This window comes from Lolium perenne, chromosome 1 (genome assembly GCF_019359855.2).
Source record: "Lolium perenne isolate Kyuss_39 chromosome 1, Kyuss_2.0, whole genome shotgun sequence".
Classification (NCBI taxonomy): Eukaryota; Viridiplantae; Streptophyta; class Magnoliopsida; order Poales; family Poaceae; genus Lolium; species Lolium perenne.
In genome coordinates this window covers 239,583,227-239,596,965 of record NC_067244.2, presented here as the reverse complement: position 1 = coordinate 239,596,965, position 13,739 = coordinate 239,583,227, and the positions used below count along the sequence as shown (strand labels likewise).

At 43.6% G+C, this 13,739-nt stretch overlaps 1 long non-coding RNA gene across 3 annotated transcripts; it reads left to right on the top strand.

Moving 5' to 3' along the window:
• Positions 1-6,077: 6,077 nt before the first annotated feature.
• On the top strand, positions 6,078-12,582 carry LOC127324549 (uncharacterized). 3 transcript variants are annotated; one of them, XR_007866383.2, is made up of 4 exons: positions 6,078-10,115; positions 10,294-10,513; positions 10,934-11,033; positions 11,141-12,582. It is a non-coding gene; the product is annotated as an uncharacterized lncRNA (long non-coding RNA). The 3 variants fall into 3 exon arrangements; XR_011750703.1 differs by having other exon boundaries at positions 6,078-10,513; positions 11,141-11,727; positions 11,944-12,582; XR_011750702.1 differs by having other exon boundaries at positions 6,078-10,513.
• The last annotated feature ends 1,157 nt before the right edge of the window (positions 12,583-13,739 follow it).

Below are 13,739 nucleotides of genomic sequence, written 5' to 3'. Positions count from 1 at the left end.
CCAGACCAGGCCGAGTTGATGGGGCATGTGTACCAGTTCTACCAGGGCTTAATGGGCGCTGAGGGGGAGGAAAGGGCTTTCTCCCTAGCGCAGGACCTCTGGCCTTCTGACAGGAGGATATCCGATGAGGAGAACAGGAGCCTAGAGCTCTCCTTCACTCCGGACGAGCTGGACGAGGTGCTCGCGGGCATGAAACCAGACTCGGCCCCAGGCCCGGACGGGCTTCCGGTCCTCTTCTTCAAGAAATTCTGGGATATTCTGAAAGGACCGATTCTCCGGATCCTGAACGACTTCGCCCTAGGGAGGGTTGACATCGCGCGCCTCAATTTTGGAGTCATCTCTCTTATCCCGAAAGTTCAGGGGGCGGACACCATCAAACAGTTTAGACCCATTGCTTTAATCAACGTTATTTTTAAATTCGTCGCTAAGGCTTACGCTACCCGCCTTGCCCCTCTAGCGCATAGGACGATCGACCGCAGCCAATCGGCATTCATCAAAGGGAGATGCCTGCACGAGGGCGTGCTTGCACTCCATGAAATCGCCCATGAGTTGAGGGTCAAGAAACTCAAGGGCCTTCTTCTCAAACTTGACTTTGAGAAAGCCTTCGATCGGGTAAGCTGGGACTTCCAGAGAGAAGTTCTGTTGAGGAAGGGATTCTCCCCCATGATCGTTCACCCCTTGATGCATCTGGTCTCGGGTGGCCAGACCGCGGTCAACGTGAATGGTGTCGTCGGGACAAACTTCAGAAACGCGCGGGGTGTGAGGCAAGGGGACCCTCTTTCCCCGATCTTGTTCGACTTTATGGTGGATTCCCTGGCTGCTATCATCGCTAGGGCTACCGAATCTGGGCACCTCAAGGGTGTGGTGCCCCACCTGGTCCCGGGAGGGATCACCCACCTCCAATACGCGGATGACACCTTGATTCTGATCGAGCCATCTGATATGGGGTTGGCCAACCTTAAGCTCCTGCTTCTCTGCTTCGAGAACATGTCAGGGCTTAAGATTAACTTCGCTAAGAGCGAAGTGGTCGTGACAGGGGTCCCCGACCTAGAACGCCAAAGGGTGGCTGACGCCCTCAACTGCAAGCTGGGGAGCCTGCCGTTACACTACCTCGGCTTACCGGTCAGCGACCGTCCCCTCTCCGTTGCGGACTGGAACTTCCTCACTGAGAAGGTTGGCCATAGGGTGGAACCTTGGCAGGGTATGTTCCATGCATCAGCCGGCAGACTGGAGCTCACTAACTCCTGCCTTTCCAGCCTACCGCTGTTTGCAATGGGGCTCTATCTACTGCACGACACGAAGCATGCGGTGATGGATAAACACCGGTCTCGCTTCTTTTGGGAGGGAGTGGGACCCAAACGGAAGTATCATATGGTGGACTGGGCTACGGTGTGCAAACCTCGGGAGTTTGGAGGGTTGGGAATCCTCAACACCAAGTTTATGAACATCGCTCTGATATTAAAATGGATCTGGAAGATCTACCAGAACGAGGAAGGCCTATGGGCAGACCTTCTTAGGTCCAAGTACCTGGGGGATCACGACTTGTTCTCCCCGGCGGTACCCACCAAAGGATCACAGTTCTGGAACGCCATCCAGAAGATCAAATGGTACTTCAAACTGGGTGCGAAGCACCAGGTTAACAGTGGGCGGAGGACCTACTTCTGGTTAGACTGGTGGACGGGCACGGGGCCCCTTCGCTTTACTTTTCCTAGGTTGTTCGCCTTCTGCGACAACCACTTTGCGACTGTTCAGGGGGTTAGGTCCAGCGGGGGCTGGAGGATTCGCTTCCGGCGCACCTTCGGCCTCGCAGAGAGGGCGGAATGGGACAACCTCTGCAGGATCTTTGACCTATCGCCGACCTCTGAGGGCGATGATGTGGTTCGTTGGGCGCTTGAGCCATCTGGAGAGTACTCCACCCGCTCGATGTACTCCAAACTGTCCCGGGGAGGGACGATCACCCACTTCAAGGAAATTTGGCGCACTAGGGTCCCGCCAAAAATCCGGGTCTTCCTCTGGCAACTCATCCGAGGGAGGCTCCCGTCAGGGGACCAATTAGTCAAGCGACATGGGCCATCGAATGGGCGATGTGCCCTATGTGGCGAATGGGAAACTTGCGACCATATTTTCTTCACTTGCCACATCGCTAAATTTATGTGGGCAGGAATCAGGGACCTCCTCTCCTGCTCATGGAACCCAGCAGGGGCTGCGGATTTCATCGCCATTGCCAACGGCTTGTCGGGTAGATTCCGTAGGATAGCTTGGTTTACTTTCGCAGCGCAATGTTGGACGCTGTGGAACATTCGCAACAAGCTAGCTATTGAGGGCTCTCTCATCTCTAGCCCTGCTGATGCTACCTTCAAAATGTCTATCTACATGCAGAGCTGGAGGGTTCTGGTCAGACCGAGGGACCGACCACTGCTGGACGTGGCACTCGACGAGGTTAGGAGGCTACATGCGCGGACCCGGGCCGGAGGACACTGACGCCATCGACGACTGCACGTTGCCGCCCTCGCCCGCTCCACGCGCTTTAGTTTCCCTTTTTCATTTATGAGTTGATCTTGGTACCAGACTTTGCTCATTTGTATTGTGGCATCAGCACTTTGGAGGCATCAGTCTTATGTTGGGTGTGTGTTGTATCGATACTCTATGGTTGCCGTGATGGTTTTATATATAAAGCCGGGCCAAGGCCTTATGTTTAAAATAAAAAAAAACCGCGGCAATTTTATTTTTAGCATCAACTCTTCTTCACTACATGCTTCATGATCATAGCATCAAGGTTTGTAGATTGTTGTTATCGTGCTTCCCGCACGATTTTTAGCATCAGCTCGGACAGGGAAAAACACTAATCACAATGCTCATCGTCGACGGATCGAATACCGAAGCTGCACTATGGAATGGCACTCTTGGTAGGGATGCATACAGACGCGGAGCTTACAGGTGCATCTGGATGGTGACATTCCAGTCTCATGTGAAGGTGCCATTCCTGATGTCTCTAAATCCTAGCAATGCTCCAAATCCTCTCGTACGTACACCATGGATAATCCTCGTGTATAGTCGACATAACATGGGAGTGATGCTCTGCGGTTGGCTTATATTGCCTTCTCCCACTTGAGTGGTGCGTGAAACTTTAATCTTGTGCCCACTATTTAATTATGTGCATTTGTTATCGTACTATGTGTGGTTTTAATTGCGATAGTAATTTATGGTTCACTTCTCATGGAAATGATTTGCCTTTATGTTGAGCTAATTTAGGTCTTCTATCATTTTGAAACATTTGGTAAATTTTAGGTGGAAAATACTTGTTTGTGTATTATCATATAAATAATCAATGGCCAAATGTTGTATCTGTTGCGACATATTTCATTTTTCAATGGTCTCCCAGAGGCTTTAAATGCACCAACAATTTTATTAAAAAAAAACTCATGTATCTAAACACCTTTTAGTGTATATATGTTAGAAATATAAGAAATTTTTATACTGATCTAGGGCTTGCCTTTGGCCGACAACACATGCATTTGCATTATTGTGTGAGCTGCCTGTCAGCTTGGTGGGTTGCTATGATCCTAACCTATTGCAGATTAGATCACCCAAGTGATTTTTATCACCATGGAGCTATTATTTCTTACTGCCACTTGGTTTTGCTTGTTGTCATTTTTGTTCTTGTAGGACTGGAAAAAGAGAAGAAATGAAGAATTCTAGCTAGGTTTAGTTCAGGGTTTTCTTTTTTATTTCTTAGTTTAATTCTTGTAATGTGATGAATTTTGTGAAGACAATGTAGTGTTGTTTATAATTAATAAAGTTTATTTTCTCTATTCTTGTATTATTATTTGATGTATTTGGTTGACATGTACGGAGTAATTTAGAAATTTATAATTTGGAATCCAAATTTTCTTTTATTTGAAATTCAAATTTGAGTTGAATTCAAATTGTTTCCCTCAAAACACATAATTTCAATAAAGGTCATGTCGAAATACATCACAATCTATTAATGACTAAACCCTAGTCATCAGTTGAAAGGAATTTCGATCACTTCAAGATTTAGTTTTTGGTGCAAAAAAATTTACACAATTTCAAATGAATGAATGCATATGCGCATAATTCTAGTTCTATCCCCCGTTTAGCCCTAAGTGTTGGGATGTTACAACCATGGCACAAAAAGAAGCGAGAGGATTTCCTAGGATGCTTGGAAACATCGATTGCATGCATTGGGTATGGAAGATTGGCCCGTTTGCTTGGCAAGGAGTATACAAAGGTCACAAAGAAGATTGCAACGTGGTACTGGAGGTAGTGGCAGATTATGATCTGTGGATTTGACATGCTTTCTTCGATATGGCTGGATCTCACAACGACATCAACGTGTTGTAGTGCTCAAAATGTGTTTGCCACTCTTGTTGAAGGGTATTCTCTTCCGGTGAACTTTGTGATCAATGGCCATGAGTACACCAGGGGATACTACTTGGCAGATGGTATCTATCCTAGGCTCGTAACGAACATCAAACTTTCTAGTTAGGCAACCTAGAAGAAACAGCGGCTCAATTTGCTCGAGGTTACTGGTCTGAGACACACCACAGCCGCTGGCATCCAACAGGTTCACCTCACTAGATTGAGGATTTGAGTCAGAGACATGGGATCGGGATGCTTACACGCACGGTGTTGCGCTGGTGCTGCAAGGGGTGCGCGGGGAGTGGGGGAAGCGAGCGGAGGTAGACGATGGCGACGGGGAGAGGAGGCGTGGAGGGTGCCTGCAGTGGTTGGCCGGAGTGGGGAGGAAGCCAGCGGCGGTAGCGGGCGCGTGAGACGGGACCACAGGGGAGGCGAGGGAAGCCATGGGGAGGGGAGTTCATTCCGCGCCTTTTCCCCCCTCCTTAGCCACCCATCACCATAGGTTTGCAAGTAGCGAGCGAGTGAGGAAGATGCCACGAGGGCCGTGCACGTGTTATCTTATGGCTACGGCCTACAGTAGGTTCATGAAGTCTTCCATTCCGAGTCTTGCTAGCGGAAATTTTATTTTAAATATTTATAAAAATCCACACTGTAAAAATGTACTACTCTCTCCGATCCAAATTAGAATTAGGTAAATGTTGCCTAAAAATATGCCTTGGTTTTTAAATCAGTGACAAATAATTTGAGAGAGTACCTCTGTTTCAAAATAAACTTGTCATAACTTTATCTAGATACTGTGCCGAGACCGTTAATTTTTTTTAGAACGGAGCCCAAATGGTGACGGATGGTATGGACTCTTCCTCTATTTATGCATCACTGATCAAGACAGGAGAACATACTAATCACAGTATAGTATGTATGGTCTCATCTTAAACGGGTCAGATTCTAAAGCTACACATAGAGGAGGTACACCTTAGGGATGCATATGGGCACGGAGCTTACTAATGCATCTAAACTGTAGCATTGCAGTTGCTTGGAAATATATCGTTCCTGCTTCCTCTAAATCCTAGCATGCCTTAAACATCTCCGTACGAGTATACATATGGACAAGGGCTGCTCCGTCAGTAGAGGCGCTAGGTTTGCCCATGGATACAGGTAACCGTAGATAGTATCAAACATAAATAGTAGTGATCCTCTCATGTGGTCGGCATAACATGGATTCATATTTTTCCGGTGGCTTTATATTGTCTCCTCTCTCGAGAGTGGTACATGAAACATTATGCTTGTACCCACTTTTTGATCTCTACATTTGTTGTCATACTATCTATGGCTTTAATTGTGGCAACAATTTACATGTCACTTCTCATGAAAAACTATCTATGGCTTTAATTGTGGCAACAATTTACATGTCACTTCTCATGAAAAACTATCTATGGCTTTAATTGTGGCAACAATTTACATGTCACTTCTCATGAAAAATTCCCGACTTTATGTTGATCTGATTTAGGCTTTATATCATTTGAAGCTTCTAGACAATTTTATGGAAATATAACTTACTACATATTTTGGCACACATAATCAATAGCCAAATGTTCCATTTCTTCTGACACATTTCATCTTTTTGCCTTTGGCCCAATGTCTTCAGTTATGGGACATTGTCACTAACGTCTCATTGACGATAGATTAACCAGACATAGCTATTTGGCTTTGCTCTGCTTGTGAAGAGTTCTCGGTTAGCTTTGCGTACTATTTGCTCTCATTGTGAGCACCCACTTCTCTTACAGCAAACCGATCTTGAAGTCCAATCCTTTTATGAAGTGCAGATTCTTCATGTGGCTCGCTACCCATAAACATCGCCTCACAACAGATAACTTATAGCGCAGAGGGTTTGCCCCTTTTACGGGGTATGTTAGACCTGCTCTCAGCCACCCATCGCCATAGGCTGCTTGCAGGTAGCCAGCGAGTGAAAGGAGATGCCACCAGGGCCGTGCACGTGTTATCCTATGGCTGAGGTAGATGTTCATGTTAAGGGCTTTGGAGTTTTCCAGCTTTCACTTTAAAAAAACGTTGACCAACGGGGGAATGATCCCTCCCTTGGCTATACGTTGTTAGGTAGGATGAGACTTTCTCGGTTTATTCGCCCCTGCTGCGAAATTACCGCGCATGAGGATTCGAACCCGGGTGGGCTGGCTGCGCACTCGCTTGCCTTGCCACTGAGCTAGAGCTCAGTTCTCAGCTTTCACTTTTGAACCCTAGCGGCATTGTTCAAAAAAAAAAACCACGGCAATTTTATTTTTAGACTATGAATTAAAAAATTCATTCACTTGTAGCTCAAACCGTGAACAATTTAGCATCAACGCGGGCAGGGAAAAACATTAATCACAACGCAGTCTGCTCATCCTCGACAGATCGAATATCTAAGCTGCACTCTGGAATGACATTGTTGCTAGGGATGCATATGGACGGCGGAGCGCACTGGTGCATCTAGACAGTGACATTCGAGTCCCGGGTGAAGGTGCCATTCCTGATGTCTCTAAATCCTAGCAATGTCCTAAATCCCCTCGTACGTACACCATGGATAACCTATCACAAGTAGTAGTATCCTCTTGTATAGTCGCATAACATGGGAGTGATGCTCTGCGGTTGGCTTATATCGTCTTCTCCTGCTAGAGTGGTGCATGAAACTTCAATCTTGTGCCCACTTTTTAATTATGTGCATTTGTTATCGTACTATGTGTGGTTTTAATTACGATAGTAATTTATGGTTCACTTCTCATGGAAATGCCAGGCCTTTATGTTGAGCTAATTTAGATCTTCTATCATTTTGAAACTTTTGGGCCATTTTAGGTGGAAAATATTTGTCCGTGTATTATGATATATACATAATCAATGGCCAAATGTTTTAGTATTTGTTGCGACATGGTTCATTTTTCAATGGTCTCCCACAGACTTTAAATGCACCAACAATTTTATTTTAAAAAACTCATGTATCTAAACACCTTTTAGTGTATAGATGTTAGAAATATAAGAATTTTTTATACTGATCTAGGGCTTGCCTTTCGTCGACAACACATGCATTTGCATTATTGTGTGAGCTGTCTGTCAGCTTGGTGGGTTGCTATGATCCTAACCTATTGTAGATTAGATCACCCAAGTGATTTTTATCACCATGGAGCTATTATTTTTTACTGCCACTTGGTTTTGCTTGTTGTCATTTTTGTTCTTGTAGGACTGGAAAAAGATAAGAAATGAAGAATTCTACCTAGGTTTAGTTCAGGGTTTTCTTTTTTATTTCTTAGTTTAATTCTTGTAATGTGATGAATTTTGTGAAGACAATGTAGTGTTGTTTATAATTAATAAAATTTATTTTCTCTATTCTTGTATTATTATTTGTTGTATTTGGTTGACATGTAATTTAGAAATTTATAATTTGGAATCCAAATTTTCTTTTATTTGAAATTCAAATTTGAGTTGAATTCAAATTGTTTCCCTCAAAACACATAACTTCAATAAAGGTCATGTCGAAATACATCACAATCCATTAATGACTAAACCCTAGTCATCAGTTGAAAGGAATTTTGATCACTTCAAGGTTTAGTTTTTGGGGCAAAAAAATTCACACAATTTCAAATGAATGAATGCATATGCGCATAATTCTAGTTATATCCCCCGTTTAGCCCTAAGTGTTGGGATGTTACAACCATCACACAAAAAGAAGCGAGAGGATTTCCTAGAATGTTTGGGAACATCGATTGCATGCATTGGGTATGGAAGATTTGCCCGTTTGCTTGGCAAGGAGTATACAAAGGTCACACAGAAGATTGCATCCAACAGGTTCACCTCACAAGATTGAGGATTTGAGTCAGAGACATGGGATCGGGATGCTTACCCGCACGGTGTTGCATTGGCGCTGCAAGGGGTGCGCGGGGAGTGGGGGAAGCGAGCGGAGGTAGACGAGAAGAGGGCCGAAGCGGACGATGGAGACGGGGAGAGGAGGCGCAGAGGGCGCATGCAGTGGTTGGCCGGAGTGGGGAGGAAGCCAGCGGCGGTAGCTGGCGCGTGAGACGGGACCGCAGGGGAGGCGAGGGAAGCCTTGGGGAGGGGAGTTCAGTCCGCGCCTTTCCTCCCTCCTTAGCCACCCATCACCATAGGTTTGCAGGTAGCGACCGAGTGAGGAAGATGCCACGAGGGCCGTGGACGTGTTATCTTATGGCTACGGCCTACGGTAGGTTCATGAAGTCTTCCATTTGTAGTCTAGCTAGCGGCAATTTTATTTTAAATATTTGTAAAAATCCACACGGTAGAAATGTACTACTCTCTCCGATGCAAATTAGAATTAGGTAAATGTTGCCTAAAAATATGCCTTGGTTTTTAAATCAGTGACAAATAATTTGAGAGAGTACCTCTGTTTCAAAATAAACTTGTCATAACTTTATCTAGATACTGTGCTGAGACAGTTAATTTTTTATAGAACGGAGCCCAAATGGTGACGGATGGTATGGACTCTTCCTCTATTTATGCATCACTGATCCGGAAAGGAAAACATACTAATCACAATACAGTATGTATGGTCTCATCTTTAACGGGTCAGATTCTAAAGCTACACATAGAGGACGTACACCTTAGGGATGCATATGGGCACGGAGCTTACTACTGCATCTAAACTGTAGCATTGTAGTTGCTTGGAAATATATTGTTCCTGCTGCCTCTAAATCCTAGCATGCCTTAAACATCTCCGTACGTATACATATGGACAAGGGCTGCTCCGTCAGCAGGGGCGCTAGGTTTGCCCATAGATACAGGTAACCGTAGATATTATCAAACATAAATAGTAGTGATCCTCTCATGTGGTCGGCATAACATGGATTCATATTCTTCCGGTGGCTTTATATTGTCTCCTCTCTCGAGAGTGGTACATAACTACTATACTAAACCTTAACCACTTCGATTTTTCTCATAATTTTGGATTATTTTTTGGATTAACGTGCAGCTGACACGTACATGGTTTTCTGGTTGATTTTCCTGTGTAGGTAACTGATGTCCTCTTGCACTTTTTTTTGTTCCTTTCCTTTGGTGTGAGCTGCAGTTTCTTTGGGCCTGTGTAGACATAACATTTTTGGTTGATGGTGGTGGATGGTGGGCTCTGGCGCCGCTTTGACCTTCTGTCTCTCCACGTGCCTTTTTTAATAATAATTCTGGAAGTCCCCAACCAGCTCACGTCTTGCAGATCTTTTCTTTTCCTCTCTCCACACCTCAACACAAAGGCTGCGAGACGGGCGAGCTCCCGCAAGACACAGCCGCCGACCTCGGGTCTGGCGACGATGATGAGGAGGTGCTCCGCCCCTGCCGCCCACCTCCGTCTCCATCTCCTCCCCTTCGCCTCATGTGACCACCACCACTGCTGCAAACCCTAGCCATAATCCCTATGTCTCCGAATCCCACTCCTTTGCTGGATTTCTGAGACGAGGATGAGTTCAAGGGGATCCATGTCTCCGAGCTCCAAAATCCGTCGCGTCCTCCACCACGTCAGATTCCTCTGACGCGGACGCGGCACAGGCAGCGCCGGCCTTGCCAAGGATCTCGGCCGAGCTCCTCTGCGCGTTCTCAGTTGAGATCGTCTGCGTCAGCTTCCCTGCGATAAGAGAGGAGGTGGCCTAGCAGTGGCGGATTCAGGTTGAGCACGCTTTGGTTTGGCGAATGATGACGATGATAATGACCAAATCGACAAGCAGGTTAGTTCTCCCCGACCATCTTATTTTGTCATTCTATCCATCGGCTCCTTAGTTCTATGTGGGTCTGCAAGTTTGTGAGTTCTGGTCATTTTCATGGTTCCACATTATTTTTAGATTTAATACAAGATTTGCCAATAGCCATTGTGTTCTCTGATGATGCACGGATGCAAATTTCTAGCAATGGCTGGACGAGATCCAGAGAACGACGACCAAGCGGCCTGATGCAGCAGCGGCGGCACCTGCTCCGTTCGTGCACAACGCCATGAGGTCTCAGATCACCGGCGAGATCATTGTGGCAGCGGCTAGATGGCCTACTCACTAGCCACACCAGGCGAAGCCTCGGTGATTTCTGTCGTGAAGATGGAGCCGAAGTGGCCCTCAAGCCACCCATCTTCAAGGTAATAATCAGTCCATTTTCATTTGCCCGCAAATAATTGTTTCTTGATTAGCATTACCATGTGTTTACCTTCATATTTCCATATAGGGGTGAAGCACTGTTTTTTGTGAATTTGGAAGATCTTGCTGTAAACCAAGTATTGCACCATAGTTCAATCTTTATCCCCTTTATTTTTCACTGTGTTCACTGTTGATTAACTTTCGCATGATGTAGACTTATATCTTTTTTCCTACTCACTCTGGTTCGTTGGGTTGTAGTTATGATTCTAGCATACTGTTGCCTAAATTTTTCCTTTTTTGCATTTATTTATTTTTGTCTTACTATGCACTTAAGCCAAGGTGTCCTGTTGTCCCTGCTTCTTTTGTTTATTTCTGCAGAACATTTTATCAGAATTGTCAAAAGATTGCATTTATTGATGCAGAAACTATGGAGAGAAATTGGTTAGGATGAACTTGAACAGGGCAATGTGCTATTGCAACTGGAGGAGGATTGCCTCAATGTTTACAGGAAGAAAGGAAAAGGCAAGCCGACTTTAAGCCATGTCTTTGGGTGAAGTAGATATAGAAAAAAAATCCCTTTCTCAGATCATTTTATCAGAATTTTCTAAAGATTGCATTTGTTGATGCAGGAACTATGGAGAGAAATCGGCCAGGATGAACTTGAACATGACAGTGTGCTATTGCAACTGGAGGATGATTTGCTCAGTGTTTACATGAAGAATGCCAAACAGATTAGAACGGAAAAGGCAAACCAACTTTAAGCCATGTCTTTTGGTGAAGCAGATATAGAAAAAAATCCCTTTCTGCTTTCGGATAGCGTGAATCCTTTTCTAAGGTCTGTGAATCAGTTATTGTTGTTGCTGATAGAATGTCATTCCAAGTGCATGTTTTGCAATGAGAAGATGATGAACCTGAATGCACTAGAGAGATGTACAATAAAAACAAGAAGAAAACAAATGATTAAGTAGTAAAGCAAACAGTCGGGGCTTACTAATTAGTTTGATAACAACTCAAGATCGTTGTCATCATCTGCATCTTTGTGATGTAATACACTATTTCCATGCTTACATACACAGATTAATCATTTCTTTTGATAAAAACATTGGAAACTGAAAGACTATTCTTTCTCATGATCTGCAGCTTCGCAATATTCTTGATAGGATTAATTTTAGGTCTTAGACCCCAAGTATTACTTAAGAGTTCCTTATGTTACAAGGTATGTTAATTAGCTCTTCATTTAAATTTCAGACTTTGCTGATTTTCTTTTCATGTGCAGTCTAGACAGTTGCTCAAATATCTATGTACCTTCTCATATAATCATCATGATGATACCTTTAATAGTAGCATAGTGTTTGTTCTGTTTCTTTTGAGCATATTTTGTACGTGGGTTACTGACAAAATTTACGAAAAATTCGTTTTACTTTGCTTTTAGATTATAATAAGGTGTACTTGATTGCGCAAGATGGAGCTTTATAGAAGAACTGCAAGATGCGGTCTCATAGAAGAATTGAGCACTCAAGAGTATTTCATACTAGCATTTAGATTTATACAAATATGATAAAGTTTTCCTGGGTTCAATTTTCTAAGACTATAGTTGATGCTAATCCTTCTAGAATAAGATGGAGAATGTTCAGACCACTCGTGAAAAGTATACTGACATTACCATTAAGATTATTCAGATCTGATATTATCTGGTTTAGTTTTATAATACTATAGCTGATGTTGTCTTCCTGAAAATAAGGTGGAAGAAGTGAATGTTCACTACTATTTATTTGGTACTATCCGTTGTGTCCATGTTCTACTATTTTTCATGGACATACCTCGCAAAGGTTATTTCTGTGTTTTCTTTGTTTCCATTCATCTACATCGTGTTATCTCGGTTCATGGTGAATAAATGTCATGTATTTTGGTATTTACCTCGGAAAGCTATCTGCTAGCGGCCAATATTCCAAAAAAAAAATTGGCAACTGCATTAGTTCAAAGTTCATCTATGTTCGAATGAAATGTACGGAAGGTAAGTTCATCATACATCTTAAGATTATTTTTAATACAGATGAAAAATAGCTGGTTGGTTGATCTTTCTACATGTTTGTCACATTTCTTTCCTACATTTTACATGCGTTTAGCATCCATGATTTCTTTAGTTTACGCATCAGACAAATGCACTTTATCTGTAGTCTGCTACAAAAGTAACAATGAAGAAAAAACTATATTTTTTGTATAATTTGGTTTGCAAGATAGTGATTTGCCACCAATAAGATGGCCACTAATTTACAGTTTAGAATCTCATGTCTGCACTACTTGCTAACCTTACTGACAAGCATCGAGAACATATTTTTGCTGATAAATCAGACATGTACAACTATGTTTCCAGTTCTTAATTTACCATATAATTTTGGTTAGTGTGAGTATCCTAAATGTATTGTTCTGAATATGGCATAAGTAGACAATTCTCTATCTAAAAAAAAAGCTTGAAGATGACCCATGTTTGTTTGTCTAATTTTTATAGAGTTTTAGTTGCTTCACACAGAAACAAGCATAAAGACACTTCTGATTTTGGGAGCTGCACACAGAAACAAGCATCAAGAGGACTTTCTTTTACTGCTCATCCGAACATGTACAACTTTGTTTTTAGTTCTTATTTTACCATGTAGTTATCATTTGTTCGATCACCATAAATGTACTGGTTCTGAATATGGTGTAAATAAGTAGCCCTCAAAGTAAGCTTGGAAGGTCACCCCTGTTCTTTTTTGTCTATGGAATGACACACGGGTGGTGCATGTGTAACAAAGAGAAAGGATTAACGGGAAAAAGAGAAGAGGTCACCTTTAGTGATGTTCTTGCTGCTGAAAACTTCAGCGATTTGTCTCGGGGCAGACCTGATAGCATGGTGATGACATCCTGCAACACTACCTCTCAAATGACTTATTGCTGATAATGAGCTAGGACGCCAAGCTGGTAGTCAAATAATGGGAGTAGGTGGAGAAAATATGCTCCTTTTTTGTACATAGCGCGTGCTTGCCCATCGCCGCTCGAATTCTGATTCGCTTGCATCGGGGCTTCAGATTCCTCCCGATTCGTTAGGATGTAAGTAAAGGAAGATGCATTTCCCGCGACCCTGCATCGATCAGCGGTGGTGGCCTCCGAATTTGGGAGGAGGAGGGGAAAGCTGGGTGTCGGGCCAAAGAGAGAAAGGGGATCCCATTGTCCTGCTTGCTGCGCTGCGGT